Below are 17,322 nucleotides of genomic sequence, written 5' to 3' on the forward strand. Positions count from 1 at the left end.
CATACTCTAACCCAGTATACATAATAAACTCACAATGCATTAAAGACCTAAATGTAAGAACACATACTATAAAACTCCCAGAGGCAGAACACTAACATAAATTCAGCAGTATCTTTTTGGATCCATCTAGAATAATGGAAATATAGGCAAAAATAAACAAATGGGATCAAATTAATCTTAAAACCTTTTGGTTAGCAAAGGAAAGCCATATATGAGAAGGAAGGAGTAGGAAAGAAATCTTTGCAAATGATTTGACAGACAAGGGATTAATTTCCAAAATATACAAACAGATCATCCAGCTTTGCAGAAAAGAAAAAACAATCCAATCAAAAAATCGGTATTTCTCTGAAGAAGACATACAGATGCCAATGGGCACATAAAAAAATGCTCAACACTACAAATTATTAGAGAAATGGAAATAAAAACTACAAAGAGGCATCATCTCACTAAGGTTGAAACAGTTGTTATCAAAAAATCTACAAAATGACAAAAAAATCTACAAATAAATTCTGGAGAGGATATAAAGAAAAAGGAACCATCGTACTTTGTTGGTGGGAATGTAAATTGGTACAACCACTATGTAGAGAAATATAGAGCTTCCTTAAAAAAACTAAGTAAAGAACTAACATATGATCCAGCAACCCCCCTCCTGGGCATATATTCAGAGAAAACTATAATTCAAAAAGATATGTGCACTCCAATGTTCATCACAACAATACTTATGAGAGCCGAGACATGGAAGCAACATAAATGTCCTTCAACAGAGGAATGAGAAAGAAGATGTGATGTGTGTGTATATATATATAAACACACACACACACACAATAGAGTATTACTCAGAAGAAGTATTACTCAGAAGAAGATGTGATGTGTATATATATACACACACACGCACACAAAATAGAGTATTACTCAGCCATAAATAATGACAGTCATTTGCAGCAACATGGATAGGCCTAGAAATTATCATACTAAGTGAAGTAAGCCAGACAAGGACAATTACCATATGATGTTTCTTATATGTGGAATATAAAAAAAGATACAAATGAACTTACAAAACAAAAATAGACCCACAGACATAAAAAATAAACTTACCAAAGGGGAAAATGGGGGAGGGAGAAGATAGATAACCAAGAAGATCCTACTGTATAGCACAAGGACCTATACTGAATATTTTTTAACAACCTGTAAGGGAAAAGAATCTGATATATATATATATATATATATATATATATATATATATATATATATATATATATATATATAACGGAATCAATATGCTGCATACCTGAAACAACACTGTAAGTCAATTATACTTCAATTTTTAAAATTCTTGGAGATGGGACTTAGATGGTAGAGTAGAAGGACTGGAGCTCACCTTCTCTCATAAAAACAACAAAATTACAACCAAATGCTGAGCAACCTTCAACCAAATGGACTGGAAACTTTCAAAAAGAATTCCTACTCCAGAAGACAAAGATGAGGCCACATCAAGAGGCAGGAGGGGTGATTACATGATATAAGCAACCCTATACTGCCTGATTGGGAAGCACACAGACTGGGAAGTAACTGTATCACAGAGACTCACCTACAGGAGTGAGAGTTCTGAGTCTCACGTCAAATCCCCATGCATGGGGATCTGGCACTGGGAGAAAAAGCTCCTGGAGCATCTGACATTGAAGGCCAGTGGGACTTGTGTGCAGGTGCTCCACGGGATTGGGGGAAATGAAGACCCCATTCTTGAAAAGCATACACAGATTTTCATGTGCACTGGGTCCCTGGGTAAAGCAAAGGCTCCATAGGAATATAGGTTGAACCTGAATGCAATTCTTGGAGGATCTCCTGGTAAAACAGGGTGACTGTGGCTCATTGTGGGAGAAGGACATTGGAGGCAAAGCTCTTGGGAATATTCATCAGCATGCTTTTCTCTAGAGGTGGCCATTTAGGGAAAATCTGGCCCCACCTATCAGTGCTTAGAAGCCCCAGACCAAACAATAATCCAGGTGGGATCATAGCCACACCCACCAGTAAACAGGCTGCCTAAAGACCCCCAGGCACACAGCCACCTCTAATCTCACCCAGAGACAAAGCCCCACCCACCAGAGGGATAGGAATCATCCCCACATACCAGTGGGTAGGCCTCAGTTTCTCACATGAGGAAGCCTACAGCAAACCCCCCTACCAAATTCAGCCACAAGAGGGGCAGACACCAGAAGTAAGAGAGGGTACAACTCTATTGTCTGCAAAAAGGACACCACACCAAAAACCCATAAAAATTAAAAGGAAGAGAAATATAACTCAGATAAAAGAGAAAGAAAAAATCCCAGAAAAACAGCTAAGTGATCTAGAGATTCTCAGACTTCAGGAAAAAGACTTTAGACTGTTGTTATTGAAGATGATGCAAGATACTGGAAATAAACTGGAGGCAAAGATTGATAATTTATAGGACACTTTGAGGAAAGAAATACAATGTTTAAAACTTAAGCAAGCAGAGATGCCAAATACAATGTCTGGAAAAAAAAAGAAAAACAAACCTCATTAGAAGAAGCCAACAGCAGAATACAGGGGGCAGAAGAACAAATAAGCAAGGTGGAGGACACACTAGTGGAAATCACTTATTCAGAACAGAAAAGAGAAAAAAGATAAAAAAGAAATGAAGACAGTCTCTAAGAACTCTGGGAAAACATGAACTGCAAAACAATCTATATTATAGGGGTACCAGAAGGAGAATAGAGAGAGAAAGGGACAGAAAAAATATTTGAAGAGATAATAGCCAAAAATGTCCCTAACATGGCAAAGGGACCACTCACTCAAGTCCAAGAAGTGTAATGAAGACCATATAAAATAAACCCAAGAAGGAATACCCTGAGACACATATTAATCAAACTGACCAAAATTAAAGACAAAGAGAAAATATTGACAGCAGCTAGGGAAAAGAAATAAAACAAGACAAGGGAACCCCAATAAGGTTATCAGCAGATTTTTCAACAGAAACTCTGCAGGCCAGAAGGGAGTGGCACAATATACTTAACATGATAAAGGAAAAAAAACTCCAACTAAGATTACTTTACCCAGCAAGGATCTCATTCAGATTTGAAGGAGAAATCAAAAGCTTTACAGATAAGCAAAATCTAAGAGAATTCAGCAACATTAGGCCAGCTTTACAACAAATACTAAAGGAACTTCTCTAGGAAGAAAGAAAAGGCCACAACCAGAAACAAAAATACCACAAATGACAAAGCTCACCAGCAAATGCACATATACACTAAATATAGGAAATCATCCACACACAAATATGCCACCACAATCAGAAATTCTGAGAAGAGGAGAGTACACATGCAGGACACTAGAGATGCACTTGCAATTAATAGACCAACAACGTAAAACTATCTCATGTGTATATATAGACTCCTATATCAAAGCTTCAGGGCAGTTGCAAAGCAAAAATCTACATTTGATACACATGCAAATAAGAAAAATCAATTCACATAAAACAATAAAGATAGTCATCAAAACAAAAGAGAGAACAAGAGAAGAAGGGAAGAAAAAAGAGCAGCAAAAACAAATCCAAAACAGTTAATAAAATGGCAATAAGAACATGCATATCAATAATTAACTTAAATGTTAATGGATTAAATGCCACAACCAAAAGACATAGACTGGCTGAATGGATATGAATACAAGATCCATACATATGCTGTCTTCAAGAGACCCACTTCACTTCTAAGGACACATACAAATTAAAAGTGAGAGGATGGAAGAAAATGTTCCATGCTAATGGGAATCAAAAGAAAGCTGGAGTAGCAATACTCATATAAGAAAAATAGACCTTAAAATGAAGAATATTTTAAGAGGCAAAGAAAGAAATTACATAATGATCAAAGGATCAATCTAAGATGAAGATATAGCAATTTTAAATATTTATGCACCCAACACAGCATGACCTCAATTTATAAGGCAACTAACTACTAACAACCTTAAAAGGAGAAATTGACAATAACACAATAATATTGGGGGACTTTAACACCCCACTTACAGCAATGGACAGATCATCCAGACAGAAAATCAATAAGAAAACACAGGCCCTGAATGAAGAATTAGACAAGATGGACTTAATAGATATCTAAAGGACATTCCATCCAAAAACAAGAGAATACACATTCTTCTCAAATGCACACAGTACATTCTCTAAGACTAATCACATCCTGGACTACAGATCAAGTTTCGGTAACATTAAGAAAATTGAAATCATATCAAGCATCTTGTCTGACCACAATGCTATATGACTGTAAGTCAATAACAAGAAAAAAAACTGCAAAAAACATAAACATGTGGAGACTAAATGACATGCTACTAAACAACCAATGGATCACTGAAGAAATCAAAGAGGAAAGTAGAAAATACCTAGAAGCAAAAGACAAAAAAGATAAAACACTGCAAAACATATGTGATGCAGCAAAAGCAGGTCTAAGAGGAAAGTTTATAGAAATACAAGCCTACCTCAGGAAAAAAGAAAAAACTCAAATAAACAACCTAACTTTACATATAAAGCACTAGAAAGAGAAGATTGGACAAGACCTAAAGTTAGCAGGAAGAAAGAAAACATAAAGTTCAGAGCAGAAATCAATGAAATAGAAACCAAAAAAACCCACAGAACGTGAAATAAAAGCTGGTTGTTTGATAAGATCAACAAAATTGATTAACCCCTTAGCCAGACTTATCAAGAAAAAAAAGAGAGAGGACTCAAATCAATAAAATTAGAAGTGAAACAGAGAAATAACAACAGATGCCACACAAATAACAAGGTCAAAAGAGAATACTATATGCAACTGTATGCCAGTAAAATGGAAAACCTAGAATAAATGGACAAATTCTTAGAAAAGTACAATCTTCCAAGACTAAACCAAGATGAAATAGAAAAGATGAATGGACGAATCATGAGTACTGGAATTGAAACTCTGATTAAAAGACTCCCAACAAAAAAAAGTCCAGGACCAGATGGCTTCACAGGTGAATTCTATCAAACATTTAGAGAATTGTTAACACCTATACTTCTGAAACTATTCAAAAAAATTGTGAAGGAATGAACACTCCCAAACTCATTCTATGAGGCCACCATCACCCTGATAATAAAACCAGACAAAGATACCACAAAAAAAAAGAAAGAAAAATACAGGCCAATTTCACTGATGAACATAGATGCAAAGATCCTCAACAAAATACTAGCAAACAAAATCCAACAATACATTAAAAGAACTGTACATCATGATGAAGTGGGATTTATCCCAGGGATGCAAGGATTCCTCTATATCTTCAAATCAATCAGTGTGATACTTTGAGTTATCAAACTGAAGAATAAAAAGCATATGATCCTCTCAATAGATGCAGAAAAAGCCTTTGACAAAATCAAACACCCATTTCTGATAAAAATCTTTCAGAAAGTGGGCATAGAGAGAACCTATCTCAACATAATAAAGGTCATATATGACAAACCCACAGTGAACATCATTCTCAATAGTGAAAAGCTGGAAGAATGCCTGCTGAGATTAGGAACAAGATGAGGATATCAGCTCTCTCCAATACTCTTCAACATAGTTTCGGAAGTCCTAGCCACAGCAATCAAGAAGCAAAAGAAATAAAAGGAATCCAAATTGGAAAGAAAGAAGTAAAACTATCACTATTTGCAGATGACATGATACTATATCTAGAAAATCCTAAAGACACTACCAGAAAACTGTTAGAGCTCTTTGATGAATTTGGCAAAGGTCACTGGATGCAAAATTAATACACAGAAATAGACTGTTTTTCTATATACTAACAACAAAAGATCAGAAAGAGAAATTAGGGAAGCAATCCCGTTTACCATTGCCTCAAAAAAAAAATAAAATACTTAGGAATACACCTACCTACAGAGACAAAAAACCTGTACTCTGAAAACTGTAAGACACTGATGAAAGAAATAAAAGATGACATACACAGATGGAAAGACATACCATGCTCTTGGATTGGAAAAATCAATATTATCAAAATGAGTATACCATCCAAGGCAATCTACATATCATTGCAATCCCCATCAAAGTACCAAAGACATTTTTCACAGAACTCAAACAAAATATTTTAAAGTTTGTTTGGAAGCACAAAGGACCCAGAATAGCCAAAGACATCCTAGAAAAGAAAAATGAAGCTGGAAGAATCAAGCTCCCCGACTTCAGACTATACTACAAAGCAACAGTCATCAAAACTGTATGGTAGTCACACAAAGACACAAAGATCAGTGGGACAGGAAAGACAGCCCAGAATTAAATCCACCCACCTACAGCCAACTAATCTATGACAAAGGAGGCAAGAATATATAATGGGGAAAATACAGCTTGTTCAATAAGTGATACTGGAAAAACTGGACAGCCACATGGAAAAGAATGAAATTAAAACACTTCCTAACACCAAACACAAAAATTAACTAAAAATGGATTAAAGACCTAGATATAAGACAAGACACTATAAAACTCTTAGAGGAAAACATATGCCATACACTCTCCAACATAAACCACAGCAACATCTTCTCAGTTCCAACTCTTAAGAGTAATAACAGTAAAAACAAAAATAAACAAATGGGACTTAATTACCCTTAAAAGTTTCTGCACAACAAAGGAAACCCTAAACAAAACAGAAAGACAACCCACAGAATGGGAGAAACTATTTGCAAATGAATCAACTGAGAAGGGATTAATCTCCAAAATTTATCAACACCATCTGCAGCTCCATACCAAGAAAACAAACAAGCCCATCAAAAAATGGGCATTAGAACTAAACAGACAATTCTCCAAAGAAGACAGACAGATCACCAAAAAAATCCATGAATAGATACTCAGCATCACTGATTATCAGAGAAATGCAAATCAAAACCACTGTGAGGCACCTCCTTTCACTGGCGTGAATGGTCACCATCAAAAAGTCTACAAACAATAAGTGCTGGGAAAAAGCAACCCTACTACACCATTGGTGGGGATGAAAACTGGTGCAACCACTGTGCACAACAGTATGGAGATTCCTCAGAAAACTAAAAATAGAATTATCATTTCATCTAGCAGTACCACTCCTGGGCATCTATCCAGAGAAAACCACAACTCGAAAAGATACATGTACCCCAGTATTCATTGCAGCACTATATACAGTAGGTAAGACATGGAAACAACCTAAATGTCCATGGAAAGAGGAGTGGATGAAGAAGATGTGGTACATATACCACATATACTCAGCCATTAAAAGGAAAGAAATAACAGCATTTACAGCAACATGGATGGACCTAGGAATTATCATTCTAAGTGGAGTCATTCAGACAGTGAGACACAAACATAAAATGCTATCACTTACAAAAAAAGGACACAATGACCTTTACAGAACAGATACTGACTCACAGACTTTGCAAAACTTATGGTTTTCAAATTAGACAGGTTAGGTGGTAGTGGGATGCACTGAGGTTTTGGGATAGAAATGCTATAAAATTTGGTTGTGATGATTGTTGTACAACTATAAATGTAATAAAATTAATTGAGTAATAAATAAATACATAATTCTTTATCATTATAAAAATAAAACTAACATTTTAGATATTTTGAAAGGAAGCCATCTTAAAAAATCCATACTAACTTATTTATTATCCATATTCTGGTATCTAAAATTGATTAAAATGTGAAAATAAAGAATAGTATCTGAATAATGTTTTCTTAATACTGCTTATTTTAAGTTAATATCTATTTTGCAATGTCTATATTTTGATGTTGTAATTTATAGCAGAATCTTTTCATATGGCCTTACCCATTCTAATTTTTACTATATAAATGATATTTGCTTCTATTCATAAAACAACAAAACAAATAAACAAACTTTAAGACATTAGGATTTCACAAAAGATCTTTCAATAAGTCCTGAAAATTGCACATTTTACATATACCACGATCTCTGTGGTATATACCATGATGTTTTCATAAGCGTTTTGAATCTGGTCTTGACATTTAAATCTAGGAATTTTTTATATTAATGGTCTTGATGATAAACAAATATCAATAACATATTTTTATTATATATCCTTATTTAGGGTACAGTATAGGCATTCACTATATTGTTTTGTGGCAATTACTTGGGTTACAGTCTTACACGCACAGTAGGCAGAGAACAATCTATCTCTGCTCTCTGTTTTATATATTTGCTTCAAGAGAATAGAAATCATCTCAGAATAGGATGTGTTTGGTTAGCATCTCTTAGCTATATGTCAAAATAGTCATTTGGACCCCAAGATCTGATAAATTTCAAGCATAATGTTAATTTTACATTATTTGTTGTTTTTTATTGAAATTAAATTGTTTTAATATATGTTATTTTTTCTTGCAATAAGAAATACTGTCTAGATGTAATAAGAGAATTAACACTTGATAGTCAAGTGATTTATAAATGCTACAAAATTATTTATAAGTATCTAATGCAAAATTAAATTTAAATATTCATGGAACAATGAAAATCAACATCTGTGCACAGAGAATAGACTGGAGTTTGCCTGAGGTAGGGCATGGGGTATGGTGAAATGGTTGAAGGGAATTAAAAAGGTACAAACTTCCAGTTATAAAATTAATGTCATGGGGGTACAATGTACAGCATGGTGATTATAGTTGATATTCTGTACTGCATATTTGAAAGTTGCTAAGAGAGTAAATCTGAAAAGTTATTACAAAGAAAAATCTATAAACTAAGAATTTGACAGATATTAAGTAGCCCTACTCTTGTGGTCATTTTGTAATATAAATAAAATATAAAATCATTTTGCTATATACCTGAAACAAATATAATGTTGATTGTCAATTAAATGACAGTAAAATTTAACAAGCATCTAAACCTATACACAGCAATAGGAATTAATCTCATGAATATAATTTGAATGGATGAATCCAGAGATGATAAAGTATGTGTGTGTGTATAGTCATTTATTGTAAATTAAGAAAAATATTTAAAATTAATTCATTCTTTACATTTTAGTATAGTGGTTATGTTGTTGAGGTAGAGATGGATGGAAAGGGAAATAAGAGGGATTTCAGGAATCCTGGCAACATTTTTTCCTTGATCTGTCAGTTACATGGGTGCATTCATTATGCAAAACTTTTATTGAACTATAATTTGTAGTTGTGAGACAGTACTTTATGGGTCCCTTGCATTGCTGTATGTTGTGTGAGGAGACATTGGTTGCCTTTTATTCTGGACTATCTTTTCAGAGATATTAATAATGAAATGGGCTTGGAAGATACAGAAATAGTTTCCTTCAAGGGGTAGAGAAGATTTGTTTTCTGTAGTATAGAAAAGATAATGCTTCTCACTAAGACATAATTTTAGTTGGTTTATATATATATATAGGCTATATACATATTTACAGCACTTTATAAAAATTGAGTTTCTCTAAGTTCAGAGTTCCTCTCCTCTAACAAAACACACTGCAAGTGCAGATGCCACTTAGCCTTGTTGTATAACCTTATGGGGACTGTGGCTCAGGAAACATCATAAACAACAATATTTTAGCTACTACTATTGCTGCCTGCAATAAACTGCCCTTTGTTTTTTTTCTCAGTCTCATGACTTATGCCAGCATCCATGAAAAGGTGGCAATGACAACTTGGTAGCTTGAAGATCAGATGAAACCTCTGATTCTTCACGTTTCTTGACAATAAAATAACCATTAAACTGACACAGTTATTATTGCATATTTTTAAATAAAATGTAAACTACTATTCTTGATGCTTATGATATGTGTACTTTTCCATATGTGTACTTTAACAGAAGCTTAAAAATTACTTGAAGCTATATTAATTTCTCATAAATCACAAATTGCAAGAAGAAGCAAATTGACACTGAAAAAGATTTCTTGTAGAAGAAACCCGCCTACATACACATTAAATCAAAACAAATAAAATACCTGTGAGCATTTGTAAAACAATAATCCATTTTTTGAGTCCCAATGCATTAGTTACTCTCTTTGGGATGACAGTGTTACTACAGAACATTGATTTCTTAAATCTCTCTTTTCAATTACATGAAATTTTGATCAAATTTCCATTTGAAAACTTACCCTAGAATATTTATTTACTCTATGTCAGGTGTTATATATTTAATTTTCATTCTTCCTTTCACATAAGTAACATTTACATATTATTTCAGTATATTTTAAAAAAATGTAGTTTTACATTATTTACTTTGTTGAGAAAGAGGCAAAGATGAATGTGAAATTCTGTATTTCCCAAGTGAATAATAGTATTGTTTGTGATCTTGAGGCGGAAATCTATTGGTAGAAGATATGGTAGTTGGAAAATGAATACAACACTTTACTGGGACAAACTTTTAAGTTTTTGTTGTAACTGAACTCACATCTCATTTTATCTTAAGTCTATGGTGAAAGAAAGTACAGGTAGTTACATCTCTCAGCACTGTGAACAGGGAAACTATAACATAGGTAGCTTAATTTATTTTTCCATAATTATTGGACATTTTTGTAGAGAAGAAACCTGAATTTTGATCTTACCTAAATGCCCTTCTTTAATAATCAAAATTTTATCCAAAAAGAGCACAATAGAATAGTTTTTCTGTTTAAAAATATATTTATGGATTAAATAGCAAACATTTCTGGATGTGATAATGCCTTATTTTAAAATGTGATATTGTGTAATTTCCACCTTTAAAACACAGAAAAATCATGATTTTTTTCTGAAAATTGAAATTATATGAAAATTAATCATTAGCACTGAAACTCTGGAATTATAAAATAATAACTAAAAATGCTAGAAATATAATAAATACTCAGGACTTCAGTTTCTATAGTATGCAGTTTTCTATAAAGCAGTGTTAATGATTCAACTCACAGTAATGATGTTCAGAGCAGCAAGAAGCCAAGCCACAAAAATGTCCTTAAAAAATAAGCTATCTGTGGATTGAAATGTATTCTGTATGAAATATTTTGCAGGAGACCTTATGAGATTCCTCTTGGCTATACAACAAGATTGGCTTTCATAACTGGGGCTATTCTCTTGGGGGTTTGTACTGCTTTTCAGCTTTGATAGAATAGAAGAGAAAGGATAAGGAATTGAGCCTGATTGGTTAACCACTCCAGGGACAAGGACTTGTGCACTGCTCAGTAGGCTTTTCAAAATAAAAACAGTTCTTGAAATATAAGCAAGTAAAAAAGGCTTATAATTTATTAAAGGGAAAACTGGTTTTAGGTGGTGATATTTTTATAATCACTGATCTTACCTCGCTACTCCTCATTTCAGATAATGTGGGTTAATGAATAGATATAATTTTCATCCTATTTACTTTATTCAGAGATACAGTAATTTGATTGCATTGTTAATATCCTTTGACTTCTACAATTTACACTGCAAATTAACTAAGATCATGGCAACATAATCCCTTGAAGTTGGTTTTCGCTAAATCGTATTAATGAAGAATTTTCCCTACTAAGCATATGTGCATAAAATCACCTGCCATGTCCACTTGTAATCAAAAGTTCAATGAACCAATACATGGATAATGATGGTCAATATAGGCATAATAAGAGCACTTTATTGCTCTGAGTATTGTATCTCTCACAATAATATTTCTTATGAAATATGATAAAACCATAACTTTTGAACCATTATAAGCAAAGAACAATTCAATTTCCATATACCTCTACCTAAATGATCTCTAAGAATTTAGAATAGTATTATTCTTTGAGAACTTAAAATAATAAGAATTTAGAATACTATTACTAGAATTCTAAGAATTTAGAATTTAAAATACTATGGAATTTTTCAAATTGTCTCTAATATTTTGCTAATAAATAAGAAATTATTAATACTTGCTAATATTCATAGCACTAAAAATTGTCCAAATTATTATTATTATTATTATTATTATTATTATTATTTTGGCTTTTTTAGGGCTACACCCATGGCATATGGAGGTTCCCAGGCTAGGGGTCGAATTGGAGCTATAGCCTCTGGCCTACACCAGAGCCACATCAATGCAGGATCCAAGCTGCGTCTGCAACATACACTGCAGCTCACTGCAATGCCAGATCCTTAACCCACTGAGCGAGGCCAGGGATTGAACACGCAACCTCATGTCTCCTAGTCAGATTCGTTGCCGCAGCGCCATGACGGGAACTCCAAAACTTGTCCAAATTATTATCAAGAATATTATCTCATATATTTTAGTTTTACCATGCCCAACCACGGCCAATTTGACTGTGATCATGATACCAAAACATATCCACGTGATTGAAAAAGAAACTGAAATTAAATCTAAGGGTGATGGCTAGTTTTTATTTTCTATTAAATCCAGATGCCAGTTTCTTTTTAACTCTTGACTTCAAAAATTCGAGTAGCAATTTCCCTCTTTTCTGTGTTCTTCTGCCTCCTGAACCTTCTAAATTCGCATGTATCATATAATATTCTTGTTGTTGACACTTCCCTTTGCCTCCAACTGTTTATTGGATAGGCTTTGACACTAGCCTTTCATTTCTATGAACTAACAGATTCATTTTTGAAAAGGGAAAACTTTTGTTTTAATTTTATACTCATTACTTTTTGAGTTTTAACGAGAAGTATGTAATACTTTCATGAACAAATTTAATGACGCACAAATACATCATTGTAAGACTCCTATAATTGTCCATACTTCAATATAGAAAGTATAAAGGTAGTAAGTTATGCTTCAAATCAAGGTATTAAGTTATGCATAGAGAAAATCTACAACCGAGGGATAGTCAACTGATATTATTTCAGAAAGATCGCACATTACTATAATGTGCTTAGTGGACCATATTTTGTCAGTATATGAGGCTTTTCTAGTTGGTATGGTAAGTATAAGATGTGAATTTTTACCAGTGAAATTATAGCTTATTAATCTGCATTGCATCTTGCTATTAGTTTGAGGCAAATGCTTTTGCCTCATGCCAGCTACAAGGCAACTCAAACCACGAACTGTTGTCCCATATGCCCTGACAGAAATATACATACAAGAGGCAAGAGTGCCCAAAAGAAGGACAGGGTGTAATTGCATGGGTTCATGCACTGTTAGTGCCTGTTTTCCAATGAATGCTTTTCCAATACACATTTGTAGATGTGACAGAATCTGGGCTGGAAGTTGCTTTAATTATAACATTTGGTGTGGCGAGAGTTTAGCCACTCATAAATTAAACTTTATTTTAGGTCGAAGGGAAGCTTCTAAAGGGTTTCAAGCAAAGAAGAGGCATGATGCAATTTGTGTTTTAGATTGAGAGCTACTATGAGGAGCCTGAACTAGGATGAGTTGTAAGAAAAGACAGGAAAGCAAACATGAAAGAAGACAAAGAGATTTTGGCTTTATTACCTTCCCTTTTTTTTCTTTTATTAAAATTCCCCTGTCAGTCATAACAAAAGAATGTTTCAAAGGTAGCCTTTTTCTTGCTTGTGGGGGTATTTGCAGAAAAGATCTTAAGCCTTTTATTGTTGATTCTGGGTTACACAGCAACCTAGCTGGAAAGACAGAGCTGAATGCAAAGTGTAATTAAAACATCATTTAGACAATAAAATGTGGCAAACAATAAATGTCATAAGATAGAATATGATAAATGCCAAAGTGGAGGGTGGGAGTCTCTTTTGCTGAGTGGTAGAAAAGGATACAATAAGCTTAAGCTTGGCAGAGGGGAGTATTTGAGTAATAAGTGATTCAGCTATTAGAATGCACAGTCATAAATTAATTTGTTAAAATTAAGGTTCATTACATAGCACATTTACCTTTAAAAAATCTTCAACTTAATATTACATGTGAGTGAGTGGGCAAACACATGTTTCAGTTTTACTTGGCTTTACAATGGCTATGGATAAATCCAGAAGTTGCGCAAACCAGCTATGCTAATTTGGATGAAGTAACCATGTTCAACGGAGTTCAACAAACATTAGTGTTATCATGGCCAGCCATGTGTAAGTAGACAATGCAAGTCTAGGTTTGGGGGATCATTTTCACAGTTAACAGACAAAAAAAAACCAAGCTTACTGCATTGCAAAGCTTTTCAGAAAGAGAGGCCTGGTTCTGTGCAATGTCCCCTCAGGCCTGAGCTCAAACTGGGATAATCTCTTCCATCAAAGGAATATTCAAAATATTCTCTTAAACAGGGAAATCTCCCCTACCAGTATGGGAAGGGTGAATGGGATTTGAAAAAATTGCTGTTTTTATTTTATTGACACCAGTGATATGTCTGAATAAGGGCCGTAAAAACACGGATGTTTGAGTTTCCAAAAGTCCCTGCTACCTGCCTATAACCTGCACTTTGAAGTATATTTTAACATTTATTTTACTCTATTTCAAATTTTGTAGTGTTCTATGAGTTCAAAAGGGCTGGTAGTATTCATCATAACTTTGTTTATAGAAAATACTTAGGATACTTTTATCTCATTTTTTTTAAAAAATCTTTATAATAGTTGATTTACAATATTCTGTCAATTTCTGCTGTACAGCAAAGTGACTCAGGTATACATTTACATACATTCTTTTTTTTTCACATTATCCTCCATCGTGTTCAATCACAAGTGATTAGATATGTTCCCTGTGCTATACAGCAGGATATTGCTTATCCATTCCTTTCAGAGCAGTGACAGCACGAGGTAACTTTTGTTAAATGTCATAGCTTTTTCTTATAATGATAGTTTTATTCTAAGTTCTTGATAGTTCTCAGTACAATAACAGAAGAATCATTGAAACTAATCTGTTTTATGAAGCCCATTTAATTTAAAACCATTTTTTTCCTCCAAATGAATCTTATGACCAAATAGCAAAAACTTTAGAAAGTATTCTATAATGGGAATCTTTACATAAAGTAAAACAACTGTAAAAGTTGAGGTTCTGATAGAAATAAACTGAAATATGTTTTTGTTGTGTACTGCCTATTCTTTGGAATGGAATAATTGGGGGGGAATCAATAGTATTTATAATCCTCTTAAGTTTAATAGAAATGTGGGTTTGAATTTTCAAATGTTACATGAAAATCTGCAAAGAAAGTAGTTTATAACAGCTACATAAATACCAGTTAGCAATTAACCAGTCCCCACATGTTCACATTTTCTTTAACCCAGAAAAGATGCCACTTAGTGTATAATGCTACAGAAAGTCCATGTAGTGAAGAAAAGTACTGTATGTATATGAACTTTTAATTGTGTTTTATTTCAGACTTAATCCATTTTTATAAAGCAGAAGCCAGTGGGTAGCCACAGTTGGTAAAAGGAGAAAGCATTTCCTACTGCAGAGAACCCATCTAAGAATTGCTTGAGCTGACTTAAATGGAGAGGATCTTATCACAAGCAAAGCAGCCACTGGGAAGACCTAAATATCTTCTTGGTTTAAGATTACACTGCTTTTGACATAAATATCTCACTTCTTTTTAACTCCCTTCCCTTGGATGTCACTTTTGTGAAATTTGAAGCTCTTAAAAATTAAGAATCGAAGTATGAAGAGTACCAAGGGAAGTACAAATGTGTAAAAATATTGAGTGCCAGGTTTATTGCTAATAATTTATTATCTTAACACCCTTGCAAAATACACTTACACTGTTATTTCCATTTTGAAGGTTAAAAAAAATCTATAAACCTATTGACTTTTCTAGACTTTCAAGTAAGGAATATTTCAACCAAAATAAAACTCGAGAATTTTGTTTTAAATTTAACACCTCCTTCTTCCATGCCCTCATTCTTTACACTCTCTATCCATTACTCATCAAAGGACAACTAAGAAACATGGTTAAAAGGGCACAAAGGAAAAAAAAATCAATTGATGCTTAGTAACTTCTAGAGAAAGAGTTTTATTAATTTGGTACACTTAAATTCATTTAATGTATATTATTTGAATGTAATATATGCTTATATATTTTTCTTTTTCTTTCTTTTACTATTTTATTTATTTAGGCCACACCTGAGGCATGTGGGAGTTTCCAGGCCAGCGATCTAACCTGCACCACATCGGTGACACAATCTGCTACTGTGACAATGCCAGATCCTTAACTCACTGGTCCACAAGAGAACTCTTCATATATTTTTAAAAATAAAATAAAATAAACCAAAGTGGCAGCCACTTTCATACCACTCCTGATCATGCTTCCTGCTTTTCTAAGTCAAGCCATTTTGAATCTCATCAGCTTTATGATGTGTTTGTTTACTTTCCTTTCAGTATTTGATTTCATGTTTTAAAAAGCACAGCACCATATTTTGTATTTATTTTTAAATTGTGGACTTCTGTATATAAATTTAACTCTAATAGAAGATTAAGATTTAGCTATTTTATATTAAGCTCCTGATATGAACATATTCTTATAAAATGAATAGCTTAGATCTCAACTTTACTTCTATACATTCCAGGTGAAATAAAGACATCACAGGATAGAGTGTTGATCAAAGAGGATTTTATGAAAGAGTAACAAATAAATGGTTATTGGTTGTACACAGAGTTTAATTTTAATGCATCTATACAAATTACATAGACCATGGAAATCCTACAATTCTATCCAAGATTTCTGAAAATTTCTTAAGTTACATTCTTACTTCCACTTAATACTAAAGTCTTGTAGCTTTTCATTTATATCTTATACCAAATTAATCTGACTGAAGGACTAAGCTACAATATCATTTCCAAAATTTAAAAAAATAATTACTCTCACTAAATATTGGTAAATTAAAAGCAGCTTCATACCTAATTTTTGAGATGCTGGCAGATTTCATAGTAAGAGTATTATCTTTATCCCAACAGTCCCTATTCCCTTTTCCTAACAGTTCCTTTTACCCTCTCTTGCCAAAAAAAAAAAAAAAAAATGCATTTGTATAAAGCCTCTTCTCACCTAAGTCCCAATTTGTTTTTTCAATCTGTGTGTGAGTTTGAGAAACATTGCTGATGCTTTCTGTGGCTATAGAGAGGGACAACATATTCTACCTCACAATTTTGATTCATGTCAATATTTTTTTTTCTTTTATTCCTGTTTCTAATCAATTTTCCACCAAATATTTCCTCAAATTTCCTGGGAATTCTTAGCTCATCAGCCAATTGACTTTTAAGTCCTTAGGATATTTTACTTTTCTAAAAAACACATGATTGGAAAAATATGAAATTATTCCATATAAGAATTTCATTTGCCAGCAACTAAGATTCTCATTCTCCAACATGGAATGAGATTCTAGGTATATCCTGTTATATCTGAAAATTCCTAGCCAAATAATTCTCAGTCCTTGATAGTATTTCTATTAACTCAGTTGTCAACAATACCACAACAGGTTTAGAAAA

The sequence above is a fragment of the Phacochoerus africanus genome, chromosome 2 (assembly GCF_016906955.1).
Source record: "Phacochoerus africanus isolate WHEZ1 chromosome 2, ROS_Pafr_v1, whole genome shotgun sequence".
Lineage (NCBI taxonomy): Eukaryota > Metazoa > Chordata > Mammalia > Artiodactyla > Suidae > Phacochoerus > Phacochoerus africanus.